Source organism: Balaenoptera borealis (genome assembly GCF_965194805.1).
Source record: "Balaenoptera borealis genome assembly, chromosome: 16".
Taxonomy (NCBI): Eukaryota; Metazoa; Chordata; class Mammalia; order Artiodactyla; family Balaenopteridae; genus Balaenoptera; species Balaenoptera borealis.
This window is the reverse complement of record NC_138872.1, coordinates 38,266,857-38,289,185: the sequence shown is the minus strand read 5'-3', so window position 1 is coordinate 38,289,185 and position 22,329 is coordinate 38,266,857. Positions and strand designations below refer to the sequence as shown.

Here is a 22,329-nt window from a genome sequence, read left to right as displayed (position 1 = left end):
GGATGGCCCACTGACTCCTCTAGCCTTGTTAACTTAAGCCGAACTGATGTGACACGAGGAACCACTTTCTAATTTTCAGGAAGCTTCTTACATGATTTTTGCTGGGGGTAGAAACTGGTGTCAGACTGAGGCTCAACAGGCCTATAGGTAGAAGAGAAAGTTGATCTTACCCGGCTGGGGGAAGAATATGAAATAGGAAACAAGGCCATATCCTGACCCAAAGCAGCAAATTTGCACCTACTTCTGTGTTTGGCACCAAATGTTGCCTCGTGGTCCTCTTAAAATTTACATTGTGCAAGACACTGATAACACATAGAGACATCACTAAAAATTAGACAAATATTGCTTGTACACATAGAGATAGAAAATTAAGTACTTATTTTGGCTGCAAGTCAAGGCACAATGGCATTGCATGAAGCAGGAAGTGATGGGGGAGGCTGGCTTGGGCACAGTGGATCAAGAAAAGCTGTGACCTCTTTTCCACTTATTGTTCACACTGTAAATGCTTTACTTCCATCAATTAAAAGGCCCATGTGGACTCTGTCCCTCCAATTTTTTGTGGGTCTGTTAAAGCATCTTTCTGTGATCAAGACTCACTTTTCTCGTTAGTGGATCTGCTTTTCCAATCACTGCATCCCCAATCCCCAAGGAGCTCTGTGACGGATATGCTCCTGGAAGACACAGACGCTAACATTTTCCTCCCTGATTTAAGAAAGTAAAGAAGAGTTAATAAATTTTTGGTTATACATGTGTCCTACCTCCCACCAGAGGGGAAAAAAAAAAAAAAGTTTCTCTTTTGAACAAAGGAGAATGAAGGAAAGCTCCCTTCCTGCACCAGGAGCCCAGACTTCCCATCCAGGGCCTCCCGCTAATTCCAGGCCTCACCCTGAAATCAGGGAGGCCTGGGCCCTTGGGATGCTCACCGCCCCTCTCGGCATGATCTGCAGTATTCACAGCTTCCGCGTGTCCTAATCTATTCCATATTCCAGGAGGCTCTCTGGGGGGAAAGGTAATTATTCTCACACAGTCACTCCACACTTACTTTCTTTCCCACTCACATCCGCTTGGAATCAAGAGCAAGAAGAGAATGGTGTTCTGCCCTCCCTGGTGCTGCGGGGCTCCTTGGCCTTTGCTTAATCAAGGCAATTGCTGTGGCAGGAAGCCATGTACAAAGTCACCTGCCCAGAAGAAAGCAGGGAGCTATGGAACTGCCTTCTCTCAGCTTAAAAGGAGCATCTGATCAAAGCCACACTGTAGATGTTAAAGAAAGAGACAGAGTAAGAAGGAGCAAACACACTTAGGTACGAACAACTCTAGGGATGACTTCATGGAGAAAGTCACAACTAAATGATTCTATTACTTTCCCCTAACTACCATGTTGTATCAAGTTAATTCAAAACTGTGTTAGTTTTCAGGTTCATGCACCAATGAGGAAGCTGGAATTAAGAGAAGACAACCCATTTGAAACATTTCCAGGGCTTGATAAAGCAAGTACTGTTCCCACCAACCTAGCCATTTGCCTGACTACTAAGTAAACCTAGATTTCTTAACTCTGCCAGATCCAATCTAACAGGAAGTCCTACCTCTACTTCGAGAATATCCCCTAAATCCAGCCCCTACTCACCTCCTTGGCCACTACTTTTTTAAATTCAAGGCACTATGATTTCTTGGCTGGAATATTACAATTGATGGTCAGCAAGGCTCTCTGCCTCACCCCCCCCCCCCCACATATTTCATTCTCTACACCACAACTGGAGAGAGTATTTGAATACCCCACTTACTTTCTAAAGGCTTCCTGTTGGCCTCTTAATGAAATCTAAGCTTTCACCTAGTCTGCCTAATTTCCCTTTGGCCATCCTCTTCCCCCATCTGCACTCTCATCCCCTAATGCTCTCTCCCTTGCTCCCTATGCTTCAGCCACACTGGCCTCCTTTGTTGTCCTTCCATGACACCAGTCTCTTTCCCATTGTCTTGGATTGGATTTCCTAGTAGCAGAGCCTGTGATGGGGATTCTTGTGCATGTGGTTTATTGAGAGACGGATCTCAGGACAAAACTGAAACAGAGTGAGGGAAGCTGAAGAGGAAATGGGAAGAAGCCAAGCAAAGATGTGGTCCCCACTGGAGACCAGGCTGGCCAGGTGATCCCATGGCACCAGTTGAGACATGGGACCAGCATCCTGTACCGCTCTGTCAATCAGCCACTGACTGTGGCCCACCCCCCGAGGAAGGACATAATCTCAGGCATTCTCTTCCGGCTGAGGGAAACTGAAGTTGTGAGCAGATAGCAACCAACATCCACAGCTAGGGAATGGGTGCCTCGGCCCAGGGAAGGGGATCTAGGCAGAGCATCAACAGTTTTACTAGACCTGCCTTAGAACTTGTTTAAGTTCTGCCTGAAACGCCCTCCTTCCAGATCTTCATGTGTCTAGCTTCTCGTCATCGTTTGCATTTCAGTTCAAATATCGTCTTTTCTGAGTGGCCATGCCCGGCCATCCAGCTAAAGGAGCCACTCTGCTCTCCTAGTTAGTCAATATCATTATTCTGCAATATCCTTTTTTTTACTGTCTGAAATAATATTTCCTATTTAATATTTACTTATGTTTACTGGCTGTCTCACCTACTGGAACATAAAGTCCAGAAGAACAGGAGGACAGTATTGTCACCTACCTAGTGGTAAAGTCAAAAGATTCTAGAGTCAGACATCCTGGTTCAATTTCTGACTCCACCATTTACTGGCTCAATAAGCGTGAGCAAGTTAGCTTCTTACAATGCCAGATTACCAGGTTATTGGGAGGATTAAGTGAGCTGATGCAAGTGTTTAGAATAGTGGCTGATACATGTTAATCACTCAGTAAATGCTAGTCTAGAAGATGCCTTGTGAACGAATTAATGAATGAACAAAATAATTCTTTAGCAACTCAAGCTGCCACTTCACTTTGCCTATATGATGTGCCTCAAAGGCCACTGGCAGTGCTCTAATTTTTACCCTTTAAGGCTACACAAATTCTTATTTTCTTTCTCAGCCATCAGTAGGCATCCAAACTACCTAGATTATGTTTTGTTTCTTGATGATGCTCAAAACCAGCCAATATTCTCATCTTGACCGCACTCATTGCAAGTTCGTAGACTTGAAGGTTCAATTTCGGGGGCCGCAGCATGCTAAATCTTGAAGGCCCTCATCCCTCAACCATAAGCAGTCACTGTTCCAACAACCCTGGCCCATTGTTACCCTCAGGCCAACTCTACCATGTGATTAAATAAACTGGCTGCATCTAGAGGAAAGGAAGCTTTCAGTAAGCTTCAGCCACAATATGAGCTGTGGTTTTGTCTGTGGCCTGGATGAAATGGGCAAAGGAACAATTACTTCAACTCTCCTCTGAAAGAGAGGTTTTATGGGAAGCAGGAAACAGGGGCAGTCATTAAACAAATATAACCTGAGCACTTTCTGTGAGCAGGCATCATAGGGAACATAAAGATGAGCCATGGCACAGGATAAGATAAAGAATTAAAGACCCAGTTCGGAAAGTAGTTGCAATAGTGGAGGAGAAGGACACATTTTATTCATCTAAATTCTTTAAGGAGGCTATTGCGTTTGCTTGGATGAAAACATCTGACAAGACATTTAGGATTTATGGAAAAACACAAGAACCAGTTTAAGTTACAGAACTGTTATGGGGAAACCAGACAATGTGTTGGTCCCTGAGGAAGGAGAAGGAGGAGAGCCATGCAAAAGTTAGGAGGGGTTAGGATTCAGAGGGAAGCCAGAGATGCCGTTAACAGCTCCACTTTGTCATTGACCCCAACCTTCAGCAAGATGCCCAATTCAACAATGAGGGAAGTTTTCGTAGAAAGCAGTAAAGGGTCCAGGTTTCCAGACTAGATGACTTGAATTGATACAGAAACCAAACCTATCCTGCAGGTTAGAGGAGATGGTGAAGCTGAAGGAATCTCAGGAGAGCACCTGCCTTGGCAGGCCATGAGATAGGGTTTGTGCGAAGTTTACCCAGATCTCCAAGGGGTCAGGAGGACTCAGCAAACAGGGGGGCTCAGCAAACATCTACATACTCTCATACTCAAACAACAGATATCCACATTTCAATGACAATCTCGGTGGTCCCACTTTCAAACATGGCCTAGGATCTTCATCACATGCCCAAATCTCAGATAATGAACCATTATAAGCAATGGCTAAGTTTCAGAAATAGCACAGAGAGGGGCAGGCCCATGGAGGTCACCCAGCATCTCTTCTCCTTCCATGTATTCTTCCTGGGTGAAGTGTCAAATCCCATCTGTAGTCTGAGGAATCTTCAGGCCAGTTCTCCCACTTAAGCTCTAGAAACTGCATTGTCGCAACAGTAGATAATAACCACAATGGCTATTAAGCACTTGAAATGCAGCTAGTACAATTGAGCAACTGAATTTTTAATTCAATTTAATTTTAATTTATTTAGATTTTTAAAATGATACTCAATTCAGTTACTGGAATGCTTTTAACTATGTTTGGAACAATTTAAATACGTGAATCTACTTTTTCAACCACAAACTTTTCAACTCTAAATAGAAATTTAGTTTCCAAATTGACGTGTGCTGAAAGTATAAAATATGTATTTGATTTAGAAGATTTAGTACAAAAAAATTGTCAAATTTTCTTTTTTTTTTTTTTAGTTTTATTGAGGGATAGTTAACAAATAAAATGTTAAAATGTACATCACAGGGCTTCCCTGGTGGCGCAGTGGTTGAGAATCTGCCTGCCAATGCAGGGGACACGGGTTCGAGCCCTGGTCTGGGAAGATCCCACATGCCGCGGAGCAACTAGGCCCCTGAGCCACAATTACTGAGCCTGCGCGTCTGGAGCTTGTGCTCCGCAACAAGAGAGGCCGCGATAGTGAGAGGCCCGCGCACCGCGATGAAGAGTGGCCCCCGCTTGCCGCAACTGGAGAAAGCCCTCGCACAGAAACGAAGACCCAACACAGCCATAAATAAATAAATAAATAAATTTAAAATAAATGTGATTTGAATAAAATATAAAATCTGGTTTTTAAAAAAAAAAAAAATGTACATCACAGTGATCTGATATATGTGCACACTGTAAAAGAATTCCTACCATCTAATTAATTAAGATATCCATCACCTCACATAGTTCCTTTTTTGTGTGTAAGAATATTTAAGTTCTACTCTCTTAGCAAATTTCAATTATACGATGTTTATCAACTATAGTCACCATGTTTTACATTAGATCTTCAAGACCTTATTCATCTTATAGCTGAAAGTTTGTACCCTTTTACCTATTTCCCCACCCCCAACCCCAGGTCTTGGCAAACCACTTTTCTACTCTCTCTGCTTCTATGAGTTTGATTTTTTTTTTTTTTAAGATTCCACGTATAAGTGATACCTTGCAGCATTTGTTTTTCTCTGTCTGGCTGATTTCACTAAGGAGAATGCCCTCAAGTTCCATCCATGTTGTTGCAAATGGCAGGATTTCTTATATGCTGAAATGATACCATCTTGGATATACTTGGTTAAATACAAATAGTATTAAAATTAATTTCACCTGTTTCTTTTGACTTGTTTTAATGTGGCTACTAGAACATTTAAAATTCCATATGTGGTGTGCGTTATGTTTATGTTGGACAGCATGGCTCTAGAGCCATTTAGCCACATCTCCCCTTGGGTCTTTCACAAGTACCTTCAAAGTACCATATCCAAAATTAAACACCATCGTTGGTTCCCCACCTCACCCCCAACCTCTTTCTCTCTAGAATTGCCTAAATGCCTTTTTTCATCAGGTTACACTGCAAAAAGTCTGGGAACAATCCTTGATGCTGAAAAGTTAGTACCACTTTCACTGCCATAGACCTTCCTCTCCGGCGAGGGCAGGGCCAGCGTCTGTCTGCATCCATTCCCTGCAAAGCGCAGCATGCAGTAGGCTTTCAATAAAGACTTCCTAGATGAATGAATGAGCAAAGGAATGAATGATGACTCACCTCGGGAACGGTTAAGAGCACAAAGCACATGCAACAGACTTGGGCAGAGAAGAGACAGTCCAATGTGCTCCCAGAAGCTGCCAGCCTTGAGGAATAGAGGGGAGTCAGAGTCCCACGCACAAGGCCATGGAGTGAAGATGGGAAGGTGAGGCTCTAGCGGCTCTCTACCTGGGGCGGGGGGTGCAGGGAGTCAAGATAACCAAAGCAGTCAGGAACCGCCTATGGATTAGGGAGGTTCAAGGTTTGAGAGCTGCCTCAATGAACCACGCCCTATTCAGCTTTGCAATGTGGCCTCATGGCTGTGAAAAGCTGGAAGAGGATTGAGAAAGACAGCAAATCTAGGTCAGCAGGAGCCGTGGGTGGATTAAGTAGAAAGTTAGTGAACAGCCTTGCTGAGCATCCACTGAACCAAAGCACGGGTGGGTTAACAGGTGAAAGTGAAAGATGAGCTGGAGAAAGTCAGGCTCCCTCCAGAACAATTTAGGCCTGGGAATCTACTTTATCCTGCATAGGTTTCTCAACTACAAAGGGAAATTTAGCATCCAAACTGAGATGTGCTGTAAGTGTAAAATAAACACTGGATTTAGAAGATTTGAGGCCTAAACACTACCTGAAACAACAACAGCAGTGGCTGTAGCCACCATTTATATAGATTTAGATGGCACATACGATGTGTCAGAAGCTACTTTAAGTATTCTCTTTCTTCTCTCTTTTCTCTCTCTTGTTCTCTTTCTGAATGTATACACATATGTGTGAATTACATATGCCTGTGTGTATATACATATGTGTGTGTGTTAGCTTTAATCCTCATAGCAACCCTGTAAATTGTAAGCATTATCATCCCCATTTCACAGATGAGGAAACTGAGATCTGGGATTCAAACCTAGGCTGTCAGTTGTAGTCTACGTGTTTAACCAGCATGGTATTCTGTCAATCACAGACACTGTGGGGAGGAATAGAACCCTAACTCCTGGTGCACTGGGTAAGGCTTAGGGTCCCTCTGCCTAGTGTTCTGTGGCTGACAGGTTTATCCAAGGAGCATGTTTGGGACAAGGAGAAGAAACATGCATTATTCTCCCAGATTCTACCCACCTCCATTCACTCCCGCAGTGGATATGTGAATTTTTTAAGCTCTCTCTCACTTGCGTTTCTATTAATCCTAGCCTCCTCTTGAGAAGAGAACTCTTCCACTGTTCACTATGACTGCAAACTTAGACGATACTGAAGGAAACTGTTCTCTTTAGAGGGCACGGATTCTGAATTAATTGAGGGCTGGAGTTGGGTCTTCCATTTCTGCCTCCGCACCTTCAGCTGAGGAGTGAGTCCAGGAAGCACAGCTTTGCAAGAGAACATGGAAGGGGACGCTCAACCGGCCAGCTTGGGGGTGGGGGGAGTGAGAGCAGGGGGGATCTGACATAGTCGTAATCCTTACAGTCTTGCCCCAAGTCAGACCTGCAACAAGTAAATAAACAGACCCACTGCCCCTTGCCCTGATCAAGTCATTCTCAATTTGGGAGGGCATATTTTGCCAGTATCTTTTTCTTCCTATTACATAACAAATGTGATGTTTGCAGTAATTTTAGAAAAACTAACTAAACAAAAAAAAGGCGGGTAGGGGGGAGGGAGACACAGAATGAAACCTCTGGTAATGCCACTATCCCCAAATTAACAATTTTGGGAAAGAGAGACATGGAAGGGACATGATGTCCATCTTCAAATATGTGAAGGAGAAGCGTGTGGCAGAGAGACTTCCTTTGTTTCACTCATTATACCAGAACAAGAATCAGTAGGAGACTGTTTAAAAAAGGAAAATTTCAAGTCAATAAAAAAGAACTTTTTCTAGCCATTAAAGCTTGTCGATATTGAATGGTTTTGAGCTCCAGTTTAGAGAAGTAAAGACTTCAACTAAAGACCCCTGACCATCCGTATTAGATTGAATGTGAAATTTATGACCTCTAAAATCCCTTTCAGCTCTAAGATTCTATGTTCTTAATATCACTAATATATTTTCATTGCGATGTAATTTACATACCACAAAATTCACCACTTTAAAGTGTACAGTTCAATTATTTCTAGTATATTTGCAGAAATGTGCAATCGTCACCATCATCCAATTTCTGAACATTCCATCACCCCAAAAAGAAACTCCATATCTATTAGTAGTCACTCCCAATTCTTCCTCTCTCAGGTCCTGGTAGCCACTAATCTATTTTGTGTCTCTGTGGATTTGCCTATTCTGGACATTCGACATGAATGGAATCATACAATATATGGCTTTTTTTGTCTTGCTTCTTTCACCTAGCGTAAGGCTTTCAAGGTTCCTCCATGTTGTAGCATGAATCAGTACTTCATTTTTATGGGCAAATAATATTCCATTGTACAGACATACCATATTTTGTTTTTCTCTTCATTTGTTGATGGACATTTGGGTTGTCTCCATTTTGGGGCTATTATAAATAATGTTTTTTAAATATTTGTGTACAAGTTTCTGTTTGGACATATGTTTTCAATTCCCTTGGGTATATACCTAGAAGTAAAATTGCTGGGTCATTTGGTAACTCAATTTTTAACTTCTTGAGAAACTGTCAGACTATTTTCCAAAGCAGCTGAACCATTTTACATTCCTACTAGCAATGTATGAGGGTTCCTTTCCATATCTTAGCCTATAGTTGTTATTGTCTTTTTGATTATAGCCATCTTAGTGGGTGGGAAGTCATATCTCTTTGTGGTTTTGGTTTGCATTCCCCTAGTGACTAATGATTTTAAGCATTTTTCCATGTGTTTATTGGACATTTATATATCTTCTTTGCAGAAATGTTTATTCAGATCCTTTGCTCATTTTTAAATTGAGTTGTCTTTTTATTGTTGAGTTGTAATATTCTTTATATATTCTAGAAGATCATTAAGATATCTAACTTTCACTATAAGTGAATTAATTTGAAACCTGGGAAAACTAGCTAACTTTCCAGGGAAAAAATAGCAAAGTTGAAACTATTTGAGATACAAAAATCTAACATGAATAGTCAATGAAGAAATTTTAAACATTTTAAATTAAAAAATTTAAACATTTATAAAGCTACTTCCATATCTTCCCTAAGCCCCTCCCAACCTACACTATCTTAAAATCCCAAAAGGCACCAGGATCAGCTGGTTTCAAGGGTGAATTTTTTCAAAAAAGATTTCTGAAAACAAAGAGATTTTTTCCCTATACTATATAATATGTTCCAGAATCTAAAGAAAGGATATTTCCTAATTCCTTATGAAGAGAACATAAACTGATACCAAAATCTGAGAAAAATAGCCTAAGAAAAAAATTATACTACAAACTTATTTATAAATATGGATATAAAAACTCATAAATTAAATATTAATGCATGCAATTTGGCAATGCATTAGATGAATAACAAAACATGATCTATGGGAATCACAAGATAATTCAACTATGAGAAATCAGTTAACATAATTTAAAATGTGAATGGATTAAAAAAAAACCCTCAATATATTCAGAAAAGGCATTGAATAGAAACAACATTTATTTCCATTTTTAAAAAACTCCTTAGAACCTGAAAATGGAACAACAGTACAATACCACCTCACATCCCCACATAGGCTAACATTTAAACATTTGAAACTATAAAAAAGATGGCAAAGATGGTATGAAATAGAACTTTCATATACTCCTTTTGGGAGTTTAAACTGGTCAAATCACTTTGAAGAACAATTTGGCAGTATCTAATAAAACTGAAAACCTATGTACTGTGACTGAAAAATTCTAATCTTGGGTATATATTCTAGAGAAATTCTTGCATAGGTTTCTATGCAGACTTTTCCAATTATTTCCAATGCGAGGCTCTTTAAAATAGGGAGGAAAGTCTAAATTACTTCAATAGGAGAACAAATAACTAACATTTGGTATATTTATATACTAGAATACAATATAACTGTTAAAATAATGTAATTTTCCCTATTCAGTCATATAACTAGAGCTCCATACAAAATGTTGAGTGGAAAAAAGCAAGTTTCAGATGATACACACCTTGACATTTATGTCCTACTTCCAAACACAAAAATGAACTTTATATGTTATTCATCAAGACATACATACGTATGTAAGTGTATTAAAATGGAGTGAAAAATATACATGTTCAGTTCACATTTTCTTCTGGGCTTGGGACACAAAGAGCAAACTACAGGTGGAAGACAAAGAAAACACCAGCTTTCTCTGTGTGCTTTATTTCTTTCATTTAAATTAGGATGATGCAAAGAGAGGAGAATATATCCAATCCCCAGTTCTGATTGGCAGATATATGAATGTGTGTTATTATTCACTTTACCTTTGGATAGTTTTCAAATTTCTCTGAACAAAAAAAAATCCCTTAGTAAAGTAAGAACACAAAGAAAGTCTGTCAATATGAAAAAAATATGTATATAAGTATATATATATATTTCAAAACAAAAGTCAACACCCTTCTTCATGGTGAAACCCTAGAAGCATCTACATCAAAATTATTTTTTAAAATAAGGATACATGACTATTAATTAATATGGGTCTAGGGTTCTAACAAATTAACTAATTGACTAAAATTTAAAAGTGAGCATGTGGGAAGGTGGAGTCAAGATGGTGGTGTGGGAAGACGCGGAGTTACCATCTCCCCACAACTAGGGCACATGCCAGCCACTGCTGGAGGACTCTGACACCCAAAGAGATGGGAGGAACCCCAAAGTGAACTGGTAGGACGTAGGGGGACTGAGTGGGGAGGAGAAGTGGAGACCAGACAGGATCGGCACCCCTGAGGCCAGGGAGGCAAGGAGAGGCAGGCGGGAGGGACTCTCCAGGAAGAGCAGGAGAGGAGTGGAGGGCGATCACCTGGCCCACTGGGGCCGGGAAGCCTGCTGAGCTCCCAGGCCAGTACCCTGCCCTCCAAGGCCCCCTCCAGGCTGTGGGGGTCCTTGGGGGCATAGGAGGGAGGCCGGGGAGATCAGGAGAGGCAGGCAGGAGGAGCCATCCAGGAGGAACGGGAGAGGAGCAGAGGACAATTGCCCTGCCCACTTAGCCGGGGGAGCCTGCTGAGCTCCCAGGCTGATTCCCTGCCCTCCAAAGCCCCCTCCAGGTCTTGTGGGTCCTTGGGGGCATAGGAAGGAGGCTGAGGGAAGATCAGGAGAGGCAGGTGGGAGGGGCCCTCCCAGACTGGAGGAGCAGGAGAGGAGAGGAGGGCATTTGCCCTGCCCACTCGAGCCCAGGAAAGCTGCTGGCCTCTGAGGTGAGGTCCCCTGCTCTCTGAGACCAGGGGTGGGGGCCACACCTGGGTCCCTTCTGTTCCTTGAGCCTAAACCCCACCCCCCACAGCCCCCAGGGGCTTTTCCAGCCCTGGGGGTCTGAGCATTGGCCCAGCCCAGCACGCAAACCTGGCCCTTGCTTGGGCCCCATCCTCCACAGCCAAGGCCTTTCCACCCCCCCCCCCTTTTTTTTTTCTTTGCCCTCCTCCTCTTTTTTACTCTTGTGGCACTGATGTACCTTCTGGTTGTTGATTCATCTATATTTTTATTTTTATATTCTTCCTAACATATCTGTTAGTTTCCTGGTCTAATTTTATTTTTTACTTTGTTACTGTTTTTTGTTTGTTTGTTTGTTTTTGCTGCCCCAGGCGGCTTGCGGGATCTTGGTTCACGAGCCCGGGGTCAGGATGAAGCTCCTGCAGTGGGAGCTCTGAGTCTGAACCACTGAACTAACAGAGAACCTCAGACCCCAGGGAATATTCATCAGAGTGAGGTCTCATGGAGTTCCTCATCTCAGCACCAAGACCCAGCTCTACCCAATAGCCTACAAACGCCAGTGTTGGAAGCCTCAGGCCAAACAACCAGTAAGACAGGAACACAATCCCACTCATTAAAAAAAAAAAAAAAAGGATGGCAAAAAAATATGTCACAGGTGAAGAAGCAAGGTAAAAACCTACAAGACCAAATAAATGAAGAGGAAATAGACAATCTACCTGAAAAAGAATTCAGAGTAATGATAGTAAAGATGATCCAAAATCTTGGAAACAGAATGGAGGCACGGATTGAGAAAATACAAGAAATGTTTAATAAAGATCTAGAAGAACTAAAGAACAAACAGAGATGAACAACACAATAACTGAAATGAAAAATATACTAGAAGGAATCAATAACAGAACAATTGAGGCAGAAGAACGAATAAGTGAGCTGGAAGACAAAATGTTGGAAATAACAGCCAAGGAGCAGAATAAAGAAAAAAGAATGAAAAGAATTGAAGCCAATCTCAGAGACCTCTGGGACAACACTAAATGCACCAATATTCAAAATATAGGGGTCCCAGAAGAGGAAGAGAAAAAGAAACGGTCTGAGAAAATATTTGAAGAGATTATAGCTGAAAACTTCCTTAACATGGGAAAGGAAATAGTCACCGAAGTCCAGGAAGCACAGAGAGTCCCATACAGGATAAACCCTAGGAAAAACACACCAAGACACATATTAATCAAACTAACAAAAATTAAATTCAAAGAAAAAATGTTAAAAGCAGCAAGGGAAAAACAAAAAATAACATACAGAAGAGTCCCCATAAGGTTATCAGCCAATATTTTGGTGGAAACTCTGCAGACCAGAAGGGAGATGCAGGATATACTTAAAGTGATGAAAGAGAAAAACCTACAACCAAGATTACTCTACCCAGCAAGGATCTCATTCACATTCAATGGAGAATTCAAAAGCTTTTCAGACAAGCCAAAGCTAAGGGAATTCAGCACCACCAAACCAGCTTTACAACAAATGCTAAAGAAACTTCTCTAAGTGGGAAACACAAGAGGAGAAAAAGACCCACATAAACAAACCCAAAACAATTAAGAAAATGGTAATAGGAACATATATATCGATAATAACCTTGAATGTAAATGGATTAAATGCCCCAACCAAAAGACACAGACTGGATGAATGGATACCAGAACAAGACACGTATACATGTTATCTACAAGAGACCCACTTCAGATCTAGGGACACATACAGACTGAAAGTGAAGGGATGGAAAAAGATATTCCATGCAAATGGAAATCAAAAGAAAGCTGGAGTAGCAATACTCGTATCAGATAAAATAGATATTAAAATAAAGACTGTTACTAGAGATAAGGAGGGACACTACATAATGATCAAAGGATCAATCCAAGAAGAAGATATAACAATTATAAACGTTTATGCTCCCAACATAGGAGCACCTCAATACATAAGGCAAATGCTAATAACCATGAAAGGAGAAATTGACAGTAACACAGTAATAGTAGGGGACTTTAACACCCCACTTACACCAATGGACAGATCACCCAAACGGAAAATAAATGAGGAAACACCGCTTTAAATGACACAATAGATCAGATAGATCTAATTGATATTTATAGAACATTCCACCCAAAAGTGGCAGAATACACTTTCTTCTCAAGTGCTCATGGAACATTCTCCAGGATAGATCAAATCTTGGGTCACAAATCAAGCCTCAGAAAATTTAAGAAAATTGAAATCATATCAAGCATCTTTTCTGACCACAGTGCTATGAGATTGGAAATCAATTACAGGAAAAATACTGTAAAAAACACAAATACATGGAGGCTAACCAGTGCGCTACTAAATAACCAAGAGATCCACTGAAGAAATCAAACAGGAAATTAAAAAAAAAAAAACACAGAAAGAAATGACAATGAAAACACAATGACCCAAAACCTACTGGACACAGCAAAAGTAGCTCTAAGAGGGAAGTTTATAGTAATGCAGTCTCACCTCACGAAACAAGAAAAATCTCAAATAAACAATCTAACCCTACACTTAAAACAACTAGAGAAAGAAGAACAAAGAAAACCCGAAGTCAGTAGAAGGAAAGAAATCAAAAAGATCAGAGCAGAAATAAATGAAATAGAAATGAAGAAAACAATAGCAAAGATCAATAAAACTAAAAGCTGGTTCTTTGAGAAGATAAACAAAATTGATAAACCCTTAGCCAGACTCATCAAGAAAAAAAGGGAGAGGACACAAATCAATAAAATTAGAAATGAAAAAGGAGAAATCACACTGACACTGCAGAAATACAAAGGATTATAAGAGACTACTACAAACAACTATATGCCAATAAAATGGACAGCCATGAAGAAGTGGACAAATTCTTGGAAAGATGTGATTTTCCAAGACGAAACCAGGAAGAATTAGAAAATATAAACAGACTTATCACAAGTAATGAAATTGAAACTGTAATTAAAAATCTTCCAACAAACAAAAGTCCAGGACCAGATGGCTTCACAGGTGAATTCTATCAAACATTTAGAGAAGAGCTAACACCAATCCTTCTCAAAATCTTCCAAAAACTTGCAGAGGGAGAAACACTCCCAAATTCATTCTACGAAGCCACCATCACCCTGATACCAAAACCAGAAAAAGATATCACAAAAAAAGAAAATTATAGACCAATATCACTGATGAACATAGATGCAAAAATCTTGCACAAAATACTAGCAAACAGAATCCAACAGTGCATTAAAAGGATCATACAGCATGATCAAGTGGGATTTATCCCAGGGATGCAAGGAGTCTTCAATATATGCAAATCAATCAATGTGGTATACCACATTAACAAATTAAGGAATAAAAACCATATGATCATCTCAATAGATGCAGAACATCAACATAGTTTTGGAAGGCCTAGCCACAGCATTCAGAGAAGAAAAACAAATAAAAGGAACACAAATTGGAAAAGAAGAAGTAAAACTGTCACTGTATGCTGATGACATGATACTATACCTAGAAAATCCTAAAGATGCCCCCAGAAAACTACTAGAATTAATCAATGAATTTGGTAAGGTTGCAGGATACAAAACTAATGCACAGAAATCTCTGGCATTGCTATACACCAACAATGAAAAATCAGAGAAATTAAGGAAACACTCCCATTTACCATCGCAACAAAAAGAATAAAATACCTAGGAATAAACCTGCCTAAGGAGGTGAAAGACTTGTACTCAGGAAACTATAAAATACTGATGAAAGAAATCAAAGATGACATAAACAGATGGAGAAATATACCATGTTCTTGGATTGGAAGAATCAATGTTGTGAAAATGACTACACTATCCAAAGCAATCTATAGATTCAGTGCAATCCCTATCAAACTACCACTGGCATTCTTCACAGAATTAGAACAAAAAATTTTACAATTCGTATGGAAACACAAAACACCCCGAATAGCCAAAGCAATCTTGAGAAAGAAAAACAGAGTTGGAGGAATCAGACTCCCTGACTTCAAACTATACCACAAAGCTACAGTAATCAAGATAGTATGGTACTGGCACAAAAACAGAAATATAGATCAATGGTACAGGATAGAATGCCCAGTGATAAACCCATGCACACGTGGGCACCTAATTTATGACAAAGGAGGCAAAAACATACAATGGAGAAAAGACAGCCTCTTCAATAAGTGGTCCTGGGAAAACTGGACAGCTACATGTAAAAGAATGAAATTAGAATACTACCTAACACCATACACAAAAATAAACTCCAAATGGATTAAAGACTAAATGTAAGATGAGACACTATAAAACTCTTAGAGGAAAATATAGGAAAAACACTCTGACATAAACCACAGCAAGATCTTTTTTGACCCACCTCCTAGAGTAATGGAAATAAAAACAAAAATAAACAAATGGGACTAAATGAAACTTAAAAGCTTTTGCACAGCAAAGGAAACCATAAACAAGACAAAAAGACAACCCACAGAATGGGAGAAAATATTTGCAAATGGAACAACAGACAAAGGATTAATCTCCAAAATATACAAACAGCTCATGCAGCTCAATATCAAAAAACAAAAAACCCAATCCAAAAATGGGCAGAAGACCTAAATAGACATTTCACCAAGGAAGACATAAAGATGGCCAAGAGGCACGTGAAAAGATGATCAACATCATTAATTATTAGAGAAATGCAAATCAAAACTACAATGAGATATCACCTCACGCCGGTCAGAATGGCCATTATCAAAAAATCTAGAGACAATAAATGCTGGAAAGGGTGTGGTGAAAAGGGAACCCTCCTGCACTGTTGGTGGGAATGTAAATTGTTACAACCACTATGGCGAACAGTATGGAGGTACCTTAAAAACTAAAAATAGAACAACCATATGGCCCAGCAATCCCACTACTGGGCATATACCCTGAGAAAACCATAATTCAAAAAGAGACATGTACCACAGTGTTCATTGCAGCACTATTTACAATAGCTAGGACATGGAAGCAACCTAACTGTTCATCAACAGATAAATGAATAAAGAAGATGTGGCACATATATACAATGGAATATTACTCATCCATAAAAAGAAACGAAATTGAGTTATTTGTAGTGGGGTGGATGGACCTAGAGTCTGTCATACAGAGTCAAGTAAGTCAGAAAGAGAAAAACAAATACCGTATGCTAACGCATATATATGGAATCTAAAAAAAAAAAAAAAATGGTACTGATGAACCTAGTTGCAGAGCAGGAATAAAGAGGTAGACCTAGAAAATGGACTTGAGGACATGCGGTGGGAGGGCAAAGCTGGGGCGAAGTGAGAGTAGCATCGACATATATACACTACCGAATGTAAAATAGTTGGCTGGTGGGAAGCAGCAGCATAGCACAGGGAGATCGGCTCAGTGCTCTGTGATGACCTAGAGGGGTGGGATAGGGAGGATGGGAGGAAGGCTCAATAGGGAGGGTATATGGGGACATGTGCATGCATATGGCTGATTTGCTTTGTTGTGCAACAGAAACTAACACAATATTGTGAAGCAATTATAGTCCAATAAAGATCTATTAAAAAAAAGTGTGTATTTGTGTGTATATGTGTATAAACATGTGAATGTATATATGTGTGTGTTATGTCCATATGTATGAATGTGTGTATATGTGTGTGTGGGTACATGCATGTGAAAATATTTATGAGTGTATGTGTATATATATGTGAGATAATAAGTGTATGTGTGTGAGAGTGTATGGGAGTGAATGTATTTGTCTGTATGTATGTATGTAGGTGTATATAAATGTATGAATGTATGTATGTGTGTATGTATGTTTATCTATGCATAGTATTTATGTGTGGGTATGGGTATGTGTATATATGTATCTATAAGTACGTATATATAAGTATTTTGCAAATGCATGCATATGTGTGTATTTGTGTGCATGTGTGGGTATGCGTGTATGTACATACATGTGCATCCACACACATCAAATAGGAGGTAATACAGATCAGGTGTTCCATATGTGTTGTTCTGTCTTTTCAAGTAGATTTTATGCATATTAAGGTCTGAAATTATGACTCATATTTCTTTTGGAATTTGCACACAGTGAGTTCTCAACAATACTTATAGAACTGAATTTGGCACCACTACCCCTCAATTTCCATGGACCAGCAAGTTTTCACAGACCAAACTTCAGGGCTTTTTTTTTGCTCAGTACAAAATAGTTTATAGTCAGAATAAAAAGTAGAAAATAAGACCCTAGAGTTGAGTTTATTTTAAAATTTACAGAGACACAGTTATTCTTTTTTTCTGGATTCCATAGCAAGTATCAGGTAACAAGAGTCTATAATCAAATGTCTATATTGCATAATTCCTCAAAAATCACTAAAATTAGTTAAGGAAAGATTGAGAAGATGCTAGGCTGTGGATGACCCACTTTATTAGCCAGAAGAACAGATGAGACTCCATCAAGCGGACCTCACCTCCGCTCTGGGCCAGTGGTAACTCACTCATTTAGGTGAAGGTGGGGACCCCCTTCACAGATGTTTTGTAGCAGGAGAGGGAGATGGTAGTGGTGGTGGTGATGCATGTGGCCTCCTGGTCCTGTGTGGGAAACCTGTCAACCCACATGTTCAGCTCTCAGGATAGGAGGGTGGGGTCCACAGGGGAGAGTCATAGCCCAGGCCTGAGCAGACATGCTCAGCGATGCATCCTCCTGACAAGGAGACACAGCCACGGCTTTTGTTCTGCAGGCCAGCAAAGGCAGCCAGAGTGGGAGAGCCATCCAAAAGCAAGAGAGACCATTTCCTCACACACAAAAAGAGGTTAGTCTCTTATTTTCTTTTCCTCTGGAGACTGAGTCAGGCAGGAAATCAACACCCTAAGGTCAGATCTAAGTTGCAGAAGTGAGAGCTCCATTTGGGTTCCATTCAGCAGGCTGCAAGACACACACAGTCTAGATGGGCAATAAACTAGAAGATCCACAGCAGCAGAAGAAATGCCTTGCTCCCAAACAGCACTTGGAGCTCAAGAACAGTCTCCTGCATTTAAAGTCAGACTCCCCACCCAGCAAACCAAGCTGTGTTCTTTCTGGGTGGCTGGCTTAAAGAATTGTACATTACAGTGGAAACTCCCATTTACTTCATTTACTGCCATTTATAATATTTTCCACTATTTGGAGATAATGAATTCATCCTTTTCTTTTTTCCCTTTTTTTTTTTTTTTTTGCAGGCCACCACAAGAGCCAAATGTTCCAGAATCTTTCTCAAATGTGTTACCCTTCATTTTCTGTGATAGCTTTAGTGGTTTCTTTGGAAGGGCCCCAATATCAACCAAATTAACAATGCTGAGAATAAACTCAACTGTCACTTTCATTCCCTTTGAACAGCAGGAGGGAAATGCCACCTTCAAGATCCTTTCCAGCGTGCAGGCATAAAGTAGACAGGTTAATTAAAGTCACTCCCAGAAAAACAACCACCTACCATAGAAAGTTTCTCCCTAGCCCAGTCTAACTCTGTATCACAGTTTTAGACAATCTCCAGTTTACCTGAAATTTATTTCACACTAAAGACTGAAACCATGAATTTTGTCAATGAAATTACATCTCTGCAATTGCCCAGCTGAGGGGCCTTTTGGAAGGATGTCAAGCAAGAGTCTTAGCAGGAGGTCAGAAAGAGAAAGAGAATATTCCAGGCTTCTTTTTCTTGCACAGAGGCCTAGCAGTTTCCTCAGCTTGGGAAGAGTCAGACACGCACTGCATATGTGCTGCATGTGTATAAAGGAACTCGTCACTTAGAAAGCTTACTTTTTTCCAAATAACAGCCTCACAGCAAAGGCAGAGAGACAAAGCCACAGCAGCATCCTTTTCATTTTTATACCCTTCAGTCCACCATCAAAATTGAAGCAATAAATATGCCAACATTTCTCTTTCTTATATTCTGTCATTGTTTGCTATGGCAACAGTCACTACCATGGGGCCAGCAGGAAAAGAGGACATACTGAACTAGGAAAAAAGATGGCATGCAGCTAAATCCATCAGCAAACTCCAACTGGTAAAGGAAGTTGGTACCCAAGTCAGGTGAGTGCTAGTACTCACAGCTCAGATGTGGGTGAGACTGAAGAGCTATCCTGGAGGGGGTGGCAGAAAAATCACCATTTCCACACCACTAAACATGGCTTCTTATTGTCAACTTTCTACAAAGCAGAAAGGAAAAGACATTATTTAATTGTTTGCTAAACTTGTCAGATCTCTGGGGAAATGTTTTCAGCATCCATCATCAGTTGGCACTTCCTTGCTCCAAGAAGTCATTCTTCTAGTGTTGCCTCCATCCTCTGTTAAGGTTTTGGAAATCTATGTAGGTTCCCTATACTTCCTGCTTCAGGTAAGGCAGAGTTGCCCAACTTATATGGTTCAGTCCCTGATATGTCTTGTTCCATCTATTACTTTTAACCTTTCTGGTCTTTATATTGACATGTATCCCTCATAAATAAAACATAGGTGGACTCTATTTTTTCACCCAGTTGGACAATCTCTGCCTTTTAATCTGAGTGTTTAGTCCATTAACATTTAATGTAATTATTGACATGGCTGCATTTAACTCTACACTCTATTTGTTTTCTGCTTGTTCCACTTTGTTGTTGCTGTTCTTTTGTTTCTGCTTTCCTGTCTTCATTTGGATTGATCAATTATCTTTTAGGTATTCTTTTTTATCTACTCTAATATCTTTTAAACTATATTTCTTTGGTTATTTTATTAGTGGTAATGCTAAGGACTATAATATGCATTCTTAACTTGTCACAATTAGCATGAATTAATATTAGACCACATCACATCTAATATATGAATCTTACAACAGTATTCTTCCTTTAACTTCCCTTCCATCTTTATGTGATTGTTATTATATATGTTGTAAACCCCAGAATACACTGCTTATTTTACTTGAAATAGTCAATGATCTTTTTTTCGGTCAATTATCATTTTATAAAACAAGAACATAGAAAAAATAAATTGTATGTTGACCCACATATTTATTGTGTTTGGAATTCTTCATTTCTTCCTGTAGAATATTGAACTTCTGCTTCCATTTGGTCCTTTTGAACATTTCTTCCTTGAAAACAAGCCTAAGGTTAGGCATGACAGAAAACTAATGCAAATTGATGACTGGGTGAAGAACCAGAGCCAGCAATGACAAGTAGGGATGTGCAACAGCCTTCTTGTGATTGTGAATACACATACTACACAAGTGATTTTGCAGCAAGAATTTTTAGGGCCTATTTTTACTGTAGGAGGGAAAACCCAAGGGTGTTGGATTAAGCCTCAAAAGGCGTTCAAGATCAAAATAATCTTTTCTGAAAGTTAGAACTAGGATCAAAAAGTTTAAGAGACTTAGAAGCTGATTTACACTCAAGATAAAAAAACCAAGATTATTCAACATGAAACAAAATGTGTTGAAAACCATTGATTCTCCATGACAGGGCTACTCAGGCTGCAGGGGTGGGGGAGGGCATGGCACAGAAGTTAAAAGTGTAGACTATGGTGTCTCACTTCCTGAGTTTGACTCCTGCCTCACTACTTATTGGCAATGTAAACTTGAGAAAGTTAATTAACTTCTCTGGCCTTGTTTCCTTACCTGTAAAATGGGCATGATGATAATAACAATGATCTCAGAAGGCTGTTGTGGAGGGAGCATCTAAAAAGCACTTGGAACACTGCCTGGCACACATTCCCAGTGTTCAATAAACATTAGCCATTACAATTATTGTTACCAGGTGACTCTTCATGTTGTTTCTAAATCTAGGATTCTGTTTTGCCCTGAGTCTTCTCTTTTTTATTATGCTTGGGTTCAAAGCAAAAATAAGACAATTGTTTTCATACCACACTTTCCTCTTTCACTCAATCTCAGTACTCACTTATGAAACACTGTAATTTTTGCCTAAATTCCTAATTTGCAACACTGACAGAACTTATTTCTTTCACTGAAATAATCTACTAAGACAAGAACTATGGCACAAATATATAACATTCCCAGATCAATGAAAAACCAAATACCATGGATAAAATCAGACAGACTACTTGACGTGTGCTCTTAAAAAGTGGTCAGCCATGAAAGAAATAAGACTTGGTCTCTAAGTGATCAGACAATGAGAAACAAGAGAACTAACTTATGCTGCTGACCTATACCACCCACTAATTACCCATAGGAACTCTAAGGTTCTAAACCATCTTCATGATAGGATCCAGTAACCTCATTTTACAGGTGTCATAACTGATATTTGGAGAAGTTTAAGTCACTCATCCAACTTCACACAGATGTGTCTCCCACAGCCATAATCTTTCCACCATAGCAAATGCTACATCATGTTCATGGGCTGCAGGATAGCAGGGACACTTAGAATATGTCAGGACCTGGAGAACTAGATAGAAGTTTGAATAGACTTGGGAAAGGATGAACTACCAAGGGGTAGTTCACAAGAGAATTTTGCAGGTGATGGAAATATCTTGATTGTCTTGGTAGTTACATGACTATGTACCTTTGTCAAATTCATAGAATTACACACCAAAAAGAGAGAATTTTGCTGTATGCATTTTTTTAAGTGAACAAAAATTTTTAAAGGCAATGGTAGGTTCTGACAGCAGCAAGGAACCTCAAAGTTGAAAACCAAACGCATTGTACTGGGACTGAAAATTCCACCTTCTTGTGCTTCAGCCATTGGCAGCAGCATCCTGGGCCCTTAGTAACTGAGACGGTCCATGATTAAAGCAAAAACATGTGCGGACTAACAGATTCTTTGAAGCTCCATGAGACTACACCTCCAACTTTATGACAGAGCCAAATCATGTGGATTGATTGCAGTCCAGTACCACAAAAATGACAATCATTCAATGAGATAAATAACAAAATTTTTAAAAGCAGAATATCAGATTTTTTAAAGGATGGAAACATAACATACACCCTGGAGTCTAGGAGTCACATGCATGGTAAAACTGTCTTTGATTGTACATGAAGCATTTGGAGCAGAGGAAAAAACATAGACATTGGAACTGGACAAAACGGTATGAACTCCCTGACTCGTCACAT

The 22,329-nt window shown here is 39.8% G+C and overlaps 1 long non-coding RNA gene across 2 annotated transcripts in view; it reads right to left on the bottom strand.

Annotated features, from left to right (window-relative positions):
* Positions 1-21,696, bottom strand: part of LOC309612904 — a 48,089-nt gene extending 26,393 nt beyond the window's left edge. The window contains exons 1-2 of one of the 2 annotated variants that reach the window (XR_014235391.1): positions 17,761-21,696; positions 598-1,251 (exon numbers count right to left, since the gene is read on the bottom strand). This is a non-coding gene — a long non-coding RNA (uncharacterized lncRNA). Of the gene's footprint in view, positions 1-597; positions 4,709-17,760 lie in introns of those variants that run through there. The other variant, XR_014235392.1, reaches the window with a different exon arrangement.
* Positions 21,697-22,329: the final 633 nt, after the last annotated feature.